Here is a 13,850-nt window from a genome sequence, read left to right on the forward strand (position 1 = left end):
AATTTAATAGCTGCTAAGTATTCAAATTTTATTCATCCTACATGTTGCTCTTGAAAAGCAGCTTTAATAGCTAATAAATTAAATATCGCTTTTACAACCGACACATATACTGAAAAGAACGACCGACGATTGATAAATTGATACGATGACTTTTTCCTCGCTTATCTCGTCTCTTTTTCTCGAGTTTATTTTTAGGTATTTTTTCGCGAATTTATTACAGATTGGGTTGAGTAAATGAGTAGGGAGGTGGTTGCTGGGGGAGGGGGGTCGACAAATTCATTGCGGCAATCGGTCAATTGGTAGTGTGCTAGAAGTTGATCTTCACCTTGCTAAGTGGTCAGATTTCAGTTTGGAAGGCTCAGAGATTGATTTCAGTCAAAATTTTGAAACTTGAAATGTTTTCTGGTATACGCTGCAATATTATAAAATTTTGAAAAAAATAGTAATACTTAAATGAACCTGGTTTACCCATCTGGTACCTCCTCGGATTTATTTTCCTATGACTTAAATACCGCGTGGATTTTCTATTATGTAATTGAATGTATTAAAAAGGTTTTGGAAAAAAATACATGAATAATCATCGGCTTATCCATAATTGATGATTTACCTACTTTTTGAAAAACTGAAAATTCAAAGAATTCAAAAATTGAGGTACATTTGAAGGAAAAACGAAGCTATCAATCCCTTTTGGGGCACTGAAAGGGGGGAGGGATTGAATAAAAAATGGAAATTTTGGTTGAGACTTTCAGGGCGAATAGTAGATTTTTGAAAACATACGTACAAAGGTATTCTTGTTTTTTTTGTATTTTTTTTACAAATTCCAAATCTCCACTCTCTCCTTTGTCCAACAATGCCTCACATTTCATGTCCTGGGGCATTTGAAGCTCCAAAATTTGGATTTCTGAAAACACAATAGCATGCCAATAATTTTGGAATATTTCCCTTTTACATAGTTTAGGAAAAGTAACAGAAAAAAAGGAGGCATAGGGGAAAATGAGGTACACAGAAAGCTGAATTTTGGTGTAGTGGTCCATTTTCATGTTATTTTATTTGTTCGTTCGTTCGTTCTTGTAACAATTTCTCGGTAGTATAGTGGTAAGTATCCCAATCTGTTATGCTAAACACAAATCATACTCGTCTCTTCACATCCCTGGTAAGTGTTCTCCCCTATTGCGGATCTTCCCAAACAGATGACTTTTTAGCTATATGGTGGAGAGTCGATAACTCAAACTCGGCTAACTCGAAAACTCCAATAACTCAAAGCAAAGTCTGTTTCCCTTCAACTCCCCATAAGACTCAATGTAAAATTCACTTCTTTACCTCAAATTGAAAAGTCTAAAACCTCCGATAACTCAAAGTAAAATTTTTGAAAAATATAGAAAAAATCTCTGTAAGTTGAACGTTGCCAACATTCTGCCTCTATAACTCAAATTTCTTGTAGAAAAAACTTGTAAATTCGAATCTCATTGATGCGAACCTCTTTTCCAAACACATTGGAGTTACTTCTTCTTCTTTATCATTCACTCGTATCCAGTACATTTATGTCCATAAACATGTACATTTCACTCAAATGCATAGATATAATACGTTTTCCACTTCCTTCCATGGTAAAAAAACATTCATCTAATTCAAACTTCGCTAACTTGAAATATACCAAAAACGAACCTCGATAACTCGAACTCCGATAACTTGAAAACTCCGATAGCTCGAAGTCAACTCATTCTCCCCTTCAGCTTCGAGTTATGGAGACTCCACTGTAGTAAAAAAATCAAAACATTCAAATTTTATTCAACTTGTGCAAAAAAATAATATACACCTTATTCAAATTTCCGATAAAAAAAAACAGGACTATTTTAAATCTCTTACTAAAAAACTGAAAAATTTTCAAATTTCTGACGAAAATAGGAATTTTTTGAATTAAAAAAAATCAAGACTTTTTGAAATCTTGACAAAAATTGAAGCTTTAAAAAAAATCTGATAAAAAACCAGGATGGTTGGAAGTTGAGACATTTTTGAAATACTGGAAAAAATTGAGACTTTTTCCAAATGTTGGCTCAAAAATCGTGACTTTTTTTTTCAAATTTCTGATAAAATTCATGACTTATTTATTAAAATCTTGAAAAAAAATCAGAAGTTTTTGATTCTTTTTCGAATTGTTGGAAAAAATAAGAATTTTTTAGAACTTCGATAAAAATTTCCCAAGATTATCGTATTTTTTTCTCAACTCTTGAAAAAAAGCACTTCAACTTCAGAATTGAGACTTTTTTGAATTTCTGTAAAAAAAAAAGAGGTCTTCTCCCCAATTCTGGGACTATTCATAGTTTTTGGCAAAAATCGTGATTTGGTAAAAATCAGGACTTTTTTAAAATCCTAAAAAAATCAGGGTGCCCACCTCAAATTTCGGTCCAAATTTTTTTTAAAAAAAGGTGCGCATTCCCCCTACAGATATTTGGGTCTGACTCAAAATATAATCTTTAGAGGTCTTCGGTCAACTTTTTATTCCAGAATTTTGGGCTTTGTTTTAATCTGTAGGCTATATTGATTTCAGTAATTTGAAAACAAAACGTCATCGATCTTTGCCTGATATTTCTATGCTTCCTGGAACTTTCATATACGTTTCTTCTTCTAATGTGCATTATATTATCTCTAATCGGTGCCCTCAAAAACGTACTATTTTATGTATCGCGACATTAATTTTTTTTTGAAATTTTCCCAGGGGGTATGCTGGGGACCTTTGACGGCGCCTAACCAAAAAACAAACGTCATATTCGTGTTCAGCTTCTCTGAAAACAATATTTGATATATGTATTACACGATCATACTTTTTTTTTGGTTGGAAATTTGGACCCAAAGGCCAAATTTGAGGTGGGCAAATCCTCCCCCCTCTCCCTATCGAAAGTGCCCATTTTGAAAACAGTATATTTGGATGCTATTTTGAACTGTGAAATCATTTTCGAGTCAATAAGTTTTATAGCGGAAAAGTTATAAGTCTTCAGAGTGGAGTATACTTTGGGAAATTTCAACAGCAAAAGAAACCCTTCCCCCACTGGGCCCTCGAAAGAGCTGAGGAGTTTGAAAAGTGAATCAGAAAAAAATTACCAAGAAAATTCATGAAAATTTTACAATCGAGTGATGGGTAGGGGTACCAACTTTCCCTCGAAAAAGCTCAAAGTTTTGTTATTTTTTCTAGTTAAAAAAATCTCACATATGGAAATAAGTGATAGAGGCCCGGATTATTTTGAAAAAGAAAAAATCAATAGGCACATTCGATTCGCATACACTACATACACTTTTTACACTAGTGTAACTTCACTGTATTCGATTCATTCAAGGCCAATTAGTGTATACACTGAGTGTATTCGATTCGCGCTTAGTGTATGGCTGGTGTATCCGTAGTGTTTGCACCAGCCTCACCGATTTCAAAGTCGGTGAGGCGGTGTAGTGTATCCAGTGTATGATTTGTTTTCACATCAGATCACTTTTATCAAGTTATCAAGTAAATCTCATTACAGATTTCGAATTAAAACTTTGTTTAATGCTCAATCGTGAATTATTTGATCAAGTTTGTGTGTTTTATCATCAATCAAGGAAAAACTTGATACGAAAACTGTCAACTGCTCTCTGAAAAAGTGTAATTCTGAGACCGAATGGACTCTTGGAAGGATAATTTCAATATGGAGATTCAACTTGAACATTTAATACACATCGAATGCAATTAAATCAATGATCTTATGATGAAAATGAATGTGCTCTGAATGAAACGAATAGGTCGAAGTGTTATCTGTTCACAACTGTACACCACAGTACACTCAGTACACGACGAGAGTATGCACCAGATACTCCAGGGTGAAAATTTTTGGTAACCTAGTGTAAAAAGTGCATGCGAATCGAATTTACCTAATACGATTTTAGGTCTATACTCTTCTTATCAAACATTCGATTCGTTCGCAAATGATTCAACAAAAATTATTCGATTCGTTCGTGAATGATTCATCAAAAATTGAGTAAATCAATCGATTCGTTTGCGAACGAGTCACTTATACGAATCAATTCGTTCGCGAATGATTCATCAACTATTGTTCAATTCGTTCGCGAATGATTCACTAAGTATTGATCAATTCGTTCCCGAATGATTCTTCAACTATTAATCAATACGTTCGCGAATGATTCTTCAACTATTAATCAATTTGTTCGCGAATGATTCACAAAAAAATTATTATTCAATTTGTTCGCAAATGATTCACAAAAAATTATTCGATTCGTTCGCGAACGATTCACCAAAAATTGAGTAAATCAATCGATTCGTTTGCAAACGAGTCATTTATACGAATTAATTCGTTCGCGAATGATTCACAAAAAATTATTCAATTCGTTCGCGAATTCATCAACTATTATTCAATTCGTTAACGAATGATTCACTAACTATTGATCAATTCGTTCGCGAATGATTCTTCAACTATTAATAAATTTGTTCGCGAATGATTCACAAAAAATTACTCAATTCGTTCGCGAATGATTCACAAAAAATTTTTCAATTCGTTCGCGAATGATTCACCAAAAATTATTCAATTCGTTGGTGAATTCACCAAAAATTTAGTAAATGAATCGATTTGTTTGCGAATGATTCACCAAGAAATCAATCAATTTATTTAATCACTGGTCGTTCGTAAATGATTCGATTCGATTGTAAACAGATCAGTTGCTATACAAATGTTTCAAAAAATTGATTCAATTTGTTCGTAAAAGATTTGTACATAAGTACATATTTGAAGAAAAGTCAGTCTTAAAGCGCGAGTGTCTTCTTTTTCAACATATCTTTTTGTTGTTGTTTTGCAACATTTTTCTTATTTTTCCCCTCATTTTTGGAACTTTTTGCTATTTCTGGTGTTTTTTTTTTTTTTTTTTTTTTTTTAATACTTGAATTTGTTTTTTCAATATATTGTGGAAATTGCCCGAAATAGTTGATATTTTTCATTCTTGCTTCATCGCGATCAATTTCATTCACATGCTTTTTATCCCAAACCATTCACCCAAATCCATATCACCTATTATCAATTTTCCCATACACAAGAAAACAAACACATAGCTGCCAATGCAAAAAATATCTATACTATACTACCCTTAATTTATGCAAATTTTATCCCAATAAGCTTCACAGAAATGAACCCATATAAAAAATACGAAAAAAAAAAATTGAACACGATGCGATGCATTTTATGCAACCATACAGAGAAAAAAAACCATCACGAATTAACGACCATCGTCGGTTAATCTTTTTCGATTTTAAACTCACACACGTACCTACTATACCTACAGTACATATAAAAAGCGAACAAGACTAGCACCGGTAGGCAAAACCCGCATCCATGTAAATTTTATCGAAAAAAAATTTTCATTTCGATCCACACAACGCGGTAGCTATCAGAATACCGAGAGAAACGGTTTTTTAAAAAAATTGTTGAACCATTGTGTATATCTTTCGCATTAAAGCTCGTTTTTTGCATTTTTTTTTCCAGAAGGAAAAAAAAGAGTATAGTTATTGTGGCAGGTTGAAAGTGCCAATCAATACCCATATGAAAGGGAGGTAATAAATGTAGAAAAGAGGAGGAAAATAAAGGGGAGAGAGAGTTGATGGTAACGGAACGAGTCCAGAATACATAATGATGTAGATATCTTTTCCCGTCCGCGTCCGTTTTCTCTCCGTCGTATACTCACTCTCTCTGTCGCTCTTTCACTCTCGATACTTTTTCTCTTCGTCTGGCACGCGCGTTTGTTGTCAATATAAGTAAATTTATCTACACAGTCGGTATATATACGTATAGTATAGCGAACATCGATCCGAAAATAAGAAATACTGCGAAAGATTTTTAGCTTTTAACAGCAGCAAAACGAAAAGAGAAAAACTTGAAACGAGGCAGCGTCGTCTTCGTCTTTTTCTGCTATACAGAAAATTATATTAGGTACTCGTATTATGCTGGCGATTGATTCTTCTAATGTTCTCTGCAGAGCAGGTAAAAAGCTCAATGAGGTAGAGGGAGGGGGAGGGGGTTATCAAGCGTGGCGTATTGTACGTGTAAAAATCACGCAGAGTACTCAAGTGCGTACTTAATCGCGAGGTGCTTGTGTTAAACGGGGTCCTCGAAGATTTAACGATAAGTGTATTATAGTTGAATTAACAATCATAAAGGCGACTTTTGTCAACGTAAGCGGATAGCTTTAGGGTAATTGGTGATGTGTTCGAATTACCGGTCGTAGGGGGTCGATCTTCTCACCCCCTACTTGTTCAAGTTGAACAAATGCTGCACCTGTATGAGTACCACAAAGTCTGCAAAAAATTACACGATGGTTGATCGAGTGATTTTGAAATCTGAATTTATAGTTTTGTAGTTTTCAAAGGTTCTGCTGTGATCCTTTGAGACTTGGAGATAGTTTGATGGAAAATTTCTGTATTTCAGGTGTATAAATTATTCATCCCAGATTCGCCATATTTTGAAAAAAAAAATTAAACCCAGAGCATCATTTTCATAGGAAATTTCTCCAGCTTATACGTAGGTATTATAGACAAGTGTGAGATTTGTAGCCTTTACATCCATCTCCATTCTAAACATTCCTTTTTCATCTCCGGTTCATCTCATCGTGGTCATGAAGACACATTCCAGTACTCTCTCAGGGACACTAGCAACATCGAGTAGGTAAGTAATTACCAGAAATACTCCTAATTGTATATATACCTCTAGACGCGACCACGTCTCACAAAGAGAGCATTTGACATTTTTAAATAAATAAAAAAATAAGCGAAGAATAAAAGACAACGCGACACGTATATGCAGAAGAGACCAAAAGAGAGAGAGAGAGTGAGAAAGGAGTTAAGTAGAGAATACGTATAGAGCAAGGACTCGTCTTCGTATATACGTACCTACATATAAGATAAGATTTGTAGTGAGTTCTAAAAAGAAAAGAATTCCGAAGTAATAAAAGAGGTACGGTATGTGAAAGGTAGCTTCGGACTGCGAGAAATATGGATGGCAAAACAATGGCTAAAGTCACCTTAAAGTCGCGGGACATCTGTTATATGTCAGCCTATAAAGACGGTAAAAATAACGTATGAATGGTGACTTAAATAGCCTCGTGCCTATTCCGAAAGGAATCTTTTATACAGCCTCATTTTTTCTCCTCTTATACTGTACTAACCAAACAGCGGAAAAATTCCTTTGAAAAAAACCACTTAGAAGTTGGGGCGGTGAAATATATCGTATATGCAAAGTTCTAGGGTGCTATTTTTTTTTTTTACTTCAGACGTTGAATAATAAAAAAATCTCTTCGAGGTTGTGTTTCTGTGTCGTTGGGATATTTTTGCGTGTGTAGAAGTCTGCAGAGGTGATGTATAAATTTTGAGCAGTTTGAACAAAATTAAGAACACGAAGTAAAAGTTGAATTGCTATAATCAATTTGAACTGGCACGAAACCCTTTTCAAAAAATAGAGGCTTCAAAAAATTGAAAAAAAAAACATTAAAATTACCAAAATGGAAAATTACGAAAAAAGATGCTCGATAATAATTGAGCATTTGAGCAAGATGTAAGAATCCTTACTCACCCTCTACCACATTTCTTGCCAAAAAATTCTTAAAAATGAGTGGAAATCATACTGTAATAATTTTTGAGCATCAAAGCTTGAATTTTGACCATTGGGTCGTTTTGGGAATTGAAATTTCAAAAAATTTAAAATATGAAAAATTGACCAAAAAAATCACAAAATCATTAAAAACGAGGAAAATTTACTCATCAGAATTTTTTCAGAACAATATAGTTCCCAAAATGGACGTTTTCATCTAAAATATGTGCTTGCTTCATCACAATTAATGCATTTGGACCAGGAGAAGTTTCGAAGTGTGGAAAGGAGAGGGGTTGGAACCCTCAAATTAGAAGCGAAACATGAAAAAATTCATTTTGACATAAATTTTGGCCTCAGCCTTGCCTTTTTGGATCCAAAAACTTGAAGATTCGTGTAAGGTTAGCACTGAGGAATAATTCTGACCTTATGAGATGCTCATTAGATGGTGAAGGGGTGGGTTGTTTTTTAGAATTTACCTGATTCAAAAATTTTGTTGATCGAAAAATCAAACTATGTTTGTACACATAAATATGTATTTCAATAATTTTGAGTTATATGAGAGGAGCATGTGATAGCCTGAAAGATGGAAGGGAAGAATTTTTCAATCCAGACTTTAGGGCAATTTTTGGAAAAAAGTGAGACTTTTGGCAATTTTTTCAATTAGCCTACTGAAAAAATGAGAATTTTTGTTTTGCAAGGTAACAATTTTATTTTTGCGAATTATTGACAAAAAAATTATATTTTTCGCAATTTTGACCAAAAAGCGAGCAATTGTTATTTCAAATTTCAAAAAATTTCCACCAATTTTGAACAGAAATTACATTTTATATTTCAGTTTGAATCTTGAATATTGGGATCGTTTCCGGAATTGAAAGTTTTATAAAATTAAAACATAAAAATTAGCCAAAAAATCATGAATTCATTAAAAATGAAGAAAATCCCCTGATCATAATTTTTTCTGAACAATATTTTCAAAGTGGACGTTTTCACCTAAAATACGTACGTGCTTGCTCCATTACTTGATACAATTGAACCAAGACAGGAGAAATTTTTCGGTTTAGAAGGGGAGGATTGGATCCCTCAACTTTGAAACAAAACAGACAAAAAGTTCATTTTTGCATAAATTTTGGCTTCAGCCTGACTTTTTGAATCCAAAAACTTGAAAAAAAATCACAGAAACATTAAGTAGGTATTTAAAAATTTTTTAATATTGCAAGAAATTGAAAATTTTGTTATCTAAAACAAATTATTGAGAGAATTGCAAAGAAAACCTCCAAAAACTAGAATTGAAGTTGAACAAATATTTTTCAAAACCAAAAAAATATACCTATAAAAAAATAAACTCAAAACTTCATCGATTTTCCTAAACTGCAATGAAGGCAGAAAAAAGTGCTGGAGATAACTTGGTAATTCAAGAAACACTGCTTTAGAACCAAAACATTTTTTCCACATAAAATGACCAAAAAAAATGCTAAGGCCAAGGCCAAGACACTCCTCAAAGAAAAACTGAAAAAAAAACGAAAAAAAAAAATTGTTTCTCTATATATTAGATAGCAAAGTAACGTTTTTCATCCTGAGTTTGAAAAATAATTTCTCCAACATTCCAAAAGCTAAAAACAAAAGAATTAAGGCAACTTGAAAAAAATATCGAAAAAAGTGAATAAATTGATTTTATTTGCTGAAACATATAACGTAAGTCTTTAGTTATTCTGAAAATTATCCAACATTTCATACCAAGGAGCATCTTTTTGGTGGATATTCCAAGTAAATGATCAAAAAATTGCAGTATAAGGTCTATCCTCCTCCCCCTCACCCCCAAGGAGCATCTTTTTGGTGGGTATTCCGAGTAAATGATCAAAAAATTGCAGTATAAGATCTATCCTCCTCCCCCTCACCCCTTCCCTCTCTCCTCCCACCCCTTTTCTCCCTGCTCTCCCTTCCTCTCGAAAAACTAACAAAAAATTTGAAAAAAAAATTACAAAAATGTCCTGCCTATGATACTTGAAAAAAAAAATGGGAATTGAGAATTCAAATATGTAATACCCACTAGAAAACTTAAAAAATATTTTTAAAATATTTTTGGAAAACAAAATTTTGAGAATTATTTAAAATGTTGACGGTTTTTATAAAAAGTTGCCAAAAACATTAAAAAATCTTCAGAAGAAATGAATACTTATCCAAGTGTAAAAAAAAAACAAACAGAAGTAAGTAAACCAAATCAAAAATTTAAAAAAAAATTGTTGAACAAAACTTCTAAAAATATGCCTCAAAAAAATGTCTTTTCTGATTCTCCCTCCTTTCGCCCCCCCCCCAAATGAAAAAAGTTTCATATTACATTTTTTCAGCAATAGATATTCTGGAATTTCTTCAAATTGAAAATTAAAAAAATAACCATTTCCTTTGCCTTAATATTTCAAAAATTTCCACTCAGAAATGCCATACAGGTTGAATTTTCTGCCCCTGATTTCCCCTCCCCCTCACTCCAAAAAGGAAGAAAAAACTTAGCATTGAGTTGAACGTTTTTTGTATTCGTAGAATTGTTAAATTTCTTTATAAAAAATTTAAAAAATATGATTGCACATATAAAAGTGAAACTACCAGCAATTTTAATCTAGAAATCCTAAACAAAAACGTCTTGATTATTAAAATCCTCTCTCATTTGAGAAAAATGTATCAATTTTTTTTGAATTCTGGGTAGAATTGCTCCCTTCTATTCAAAGTCCTGATCCTGGAGATGAGATAGGCACTTGCATAGCATCGTACTTATCATACTTTTTACAAAGGAACCACTCGAGGTGTCCGCCTCAGATTTGCTCGAAACCACGGTCCAGCTGGAAATCCCTCATAACCATAAAATTTCAACAACCCAAATTGATTTTTTGATTTTTGGGGAATTTTTTCAAAATCCAAAGTTGACCATTTTTGAGTAAAAACTTTTTTTTTAAAAATACATTAATTCAGGAAAAATTTTGAAAATCAGTTTTGAAGCTAATATCAATTCCCTCGAACCGAATTTCATCATTTTCGGTCATTTTGGAGCCTCCAGCATGATTTTTGATTTCTTTTAAATTTTTAAATTTTTTCAGAAGAAATGGAAATTAATTTGAACAGCTAAAAATCAAGTTGTTGCTAATTATCAACCATTCCAACGAGTAGATCTATAATTTATTTTTAATTTTTTGACCAGCAATTTCTGTATCTTACACTCCAAAGGAGCTAGGTAGCGTAAATACAAACTCCAAAAATTTCCCCTTCGTCTGTTCTCACAGGATCTCTGAATTCAAACGCATACGTGTAGGTTTAGCACTTGATTTCAATCCTGCACAACGTTTATACCTCAAAGTACTATGTATCACAGAAAAGCTTACCTGTCCGGTCACATTGGCTCAGATTCAAATGTTCGTCGAGCTCGTATTTGGAGGCTGGCACATGCAAACCATTTCATTCTCATCGATTCTAAAACACACCCAAACCATAGAGGAAAAAAATTAATACTCGACGACATTACTCTATTACTCGTATTATCATCTGTGCAAAAAACGTCACCACCAATACCAAAGCTCCAGATGATCTCTTTCTCTTTCTCTACAAACCCAGCCAGCATACGAGAGAGAGAGAGAAAAAAACACATCCAAATTCCATAACCATCTTTCAGCATAATTCGATTAATTGTCACGAGTTAAACCGATGCTGCGCTTGGAGAATATGCGGAAGTGCAATTGGCAATCGGAACGAATTGGGGAGATACAAATCGAGTGAACGAGTATAACGTATAGCCAACGGCGTACATTTTAGACAAATTGGCCCGATATTAACGGGCGTTTTGTTCGGCGCCCCCATATTTTGGCGCGTCCTGCTGAGCTTTTTATCGCGCACGCTTCTCCGCCCGCTCGCTCGCTTGCTTTTTATGGTCTCGGTCTTTTTCTCTCGTACATACGAGTATACGAGTGAGTATAGCTTATAGCACGTACACCATGCAAAAAGAGAGTGTGTGTAAAGAATACTAACCCTGACTGTTCATTATTTCGTCAATGGAAATTAATATTCCTTTATCTATACATTGTACTATATATACCCGTTGGTTTTTTTTTTCGCGCTCGTTCGCTCGTTCGTTGGCTGTACGTACTATGTCGTTACTGTACAACGTCTAAATTACATTTTATTGAATGAAATAACATTTCGTTTTATGCGGGATTCATCGTATAGTATACTACGCTGTCGTCTCTTTCTACCACTTCATACACACATCGAGATGATATATTCGTTTTTTATTGCTCGGCGTTGCTATTTTTTCATTCTTTCTTTTTTTCACCATTATGTACATTTTACACATACGTAGGGCTATTGTTCTTGCCACACAGCAGTGTAGCTTTAATCCCTTTCCTCGTTTCTCATCAGGCATCTCGTTTTCATCGAAACGAGGGTAATTGATTTAGACGCAGCGGAGATGCATCGCAGACACCTTTAAAATTGCCTGTAGGCAAGTCCATCGATTCATTTCTCGTCAGGAGTTGGTAGAGGTACATTATAACTCAGATTCGTATTCATTTTATCATCAATCTCGCCTTCGTGTAAGTAGATGACAGAGACGAGGAAACAGTTTTTCTCAGAGATCTGAGGCAGCGTAGAACCAGGAGGGCTTACTTCGTACTAAAAATGCAATTAAATTTTACCAATGACACATGTTTATATTTCCAGTGCACAGAAGACTAATTTTGTTGCCTTCAATTTGAACGAGACGAAGCTAGATCGAAATAGCATATTACATATTTTAATATCCTTTTTAATGTGTTTGAAATTTTTAAGGATCACAAGTGTGTTCTACAGTTACTGACATTGTCTTCCAGACTGATTTTCCTTGAAATCTCAAGCTCATTCTAAGGTAGCAGAAAAATCGACGAAAATGTTTTCATTTTTTCTTACTCCGCGAGGAGAAGGAGGAGGAGGTTGACTGAAAATTTGCCAATTAACTAATAGGTATAAGGGGAAAAAATACCTATTTACCGAATGATATCATATTTATAGCTGGGATCTACGATCTACGCTAGGACTTGTCTACACTGGGACAACGATAAGACTACGCAAGGACTTGATTACTAGAAATGGGCAAGTATTGATCGATTATTTAGCAAAAAAATAAACCGAAGAGAAATTACGCAAACGCTAAAAGTCAAAGCTGCTGGGCGTTTTTGAATACATTTTTTCAATCAAAATAATCGTATAATCGAAAATAATCGAGCATTTCCTAAAAATAAACGATTATTATTTCGAAAAAAATATTCAATCATTTTTTTGCTGATTTAAGAAGTTTTTAATGCATTTTCTTCAGTTTACAAAAAGTTTCAACAATGTTTGACGCAATTTTTTGCTGAATTTTGACAACTTTTACTAAAATTTACCTAATCATTTTTTTGGGTTATTTTGTGCTAGTGATTTTTATTTTAAAATTTTTATTTTGGACGTTTTGTTTGCAATGGATCATTTTTTTACAACATTATTTTCAACACTTTTTCGTGCATTTTTCACAAATTTTTAAAAAATTCATGATTTTTTTGTTTGTACTAATTTAAAAGACGAATGTCACAACATCCATCCACACAATATTAGAAATTATCACAAAATTAAACACCACTAATTATCAATAAATACATCATTGAAAAGCATAAAAAAATTTCATCCAGAAAAATATCAATGCTATAGTGAATAGTTATTAATGATGTCATTTGAATCCTCTTCTGCCTGCCGAGAGTGGTGGCGTACTCCTGTAAATCAAGCTAAATGATGGCAATGATCTGATCTAAAGCACCTTGGGACCTGATGCACCACAGGGCCAATGGTGCAGGTGCAGGGTCAATGGTGCGATACATTTGTAGACGCACCATCAAAGATCATTTTGAATGATGGATTTTACAAATTTATATGATTACAATATTTGATGATCGATGTTCGAATAATTGATGGTATAATAATTAATTGATCGATGTCACAATATTCGGTTAATCGATGTCGGAATAATCGATTGATCGATGTCAAAATAATCGACAGCCGAACAATCGGATCATCAGTGTCGAAATGATCAATCAATCGATTAATCGAAGTCGGAATAATCGATTAATCGGAGTCGAAATGATCGATTCGATTGATCGATGTCGAAATAATCGATTAATCAATTATCGATGTTAAAGTAATCGTTTAGTCGACTATCAATGTTGATATGATCGATTAATGGATTATGGA

The 13,850-nt window shown here is 33.6% G+C and overlaps 1 protein-coding gene across 1 annotated transcript in view; it reads right to left on the reverse strand.

Annotated features, from left to right (window-relative positions):
- Nucleotides 1-13,850, reverse strand: part of vvl (ventral veins lacking) — a 414,462-nt gene that overhangs the window by 74,120 nt on the left and 326,492 nt on the right. The window contains exon 2 of the transcript XR_010557171.1: nt 10,982-11,069. The gene's annotated coding sequence lies outside the window, so the exon portion shown is untranslated. The remainder of the gene's footprint in view (nt 1-10,981; nt 11,070-13,850) is intronic.

The sequence above is a fragment of the Planococcus citri genome, chromosome 2, assembly GCF_950023065.1.
Source record: "Planococcus citri chromosome 2, ihPlaCitr1.1, whole genome shotgun sequence".
Taxonomy (NCBI): Eukaryota; Metazoa; Arthropoda; class Insecta; order Hemiptera; family Pseudococcidae; genus Planococcus; species Planococcus citri.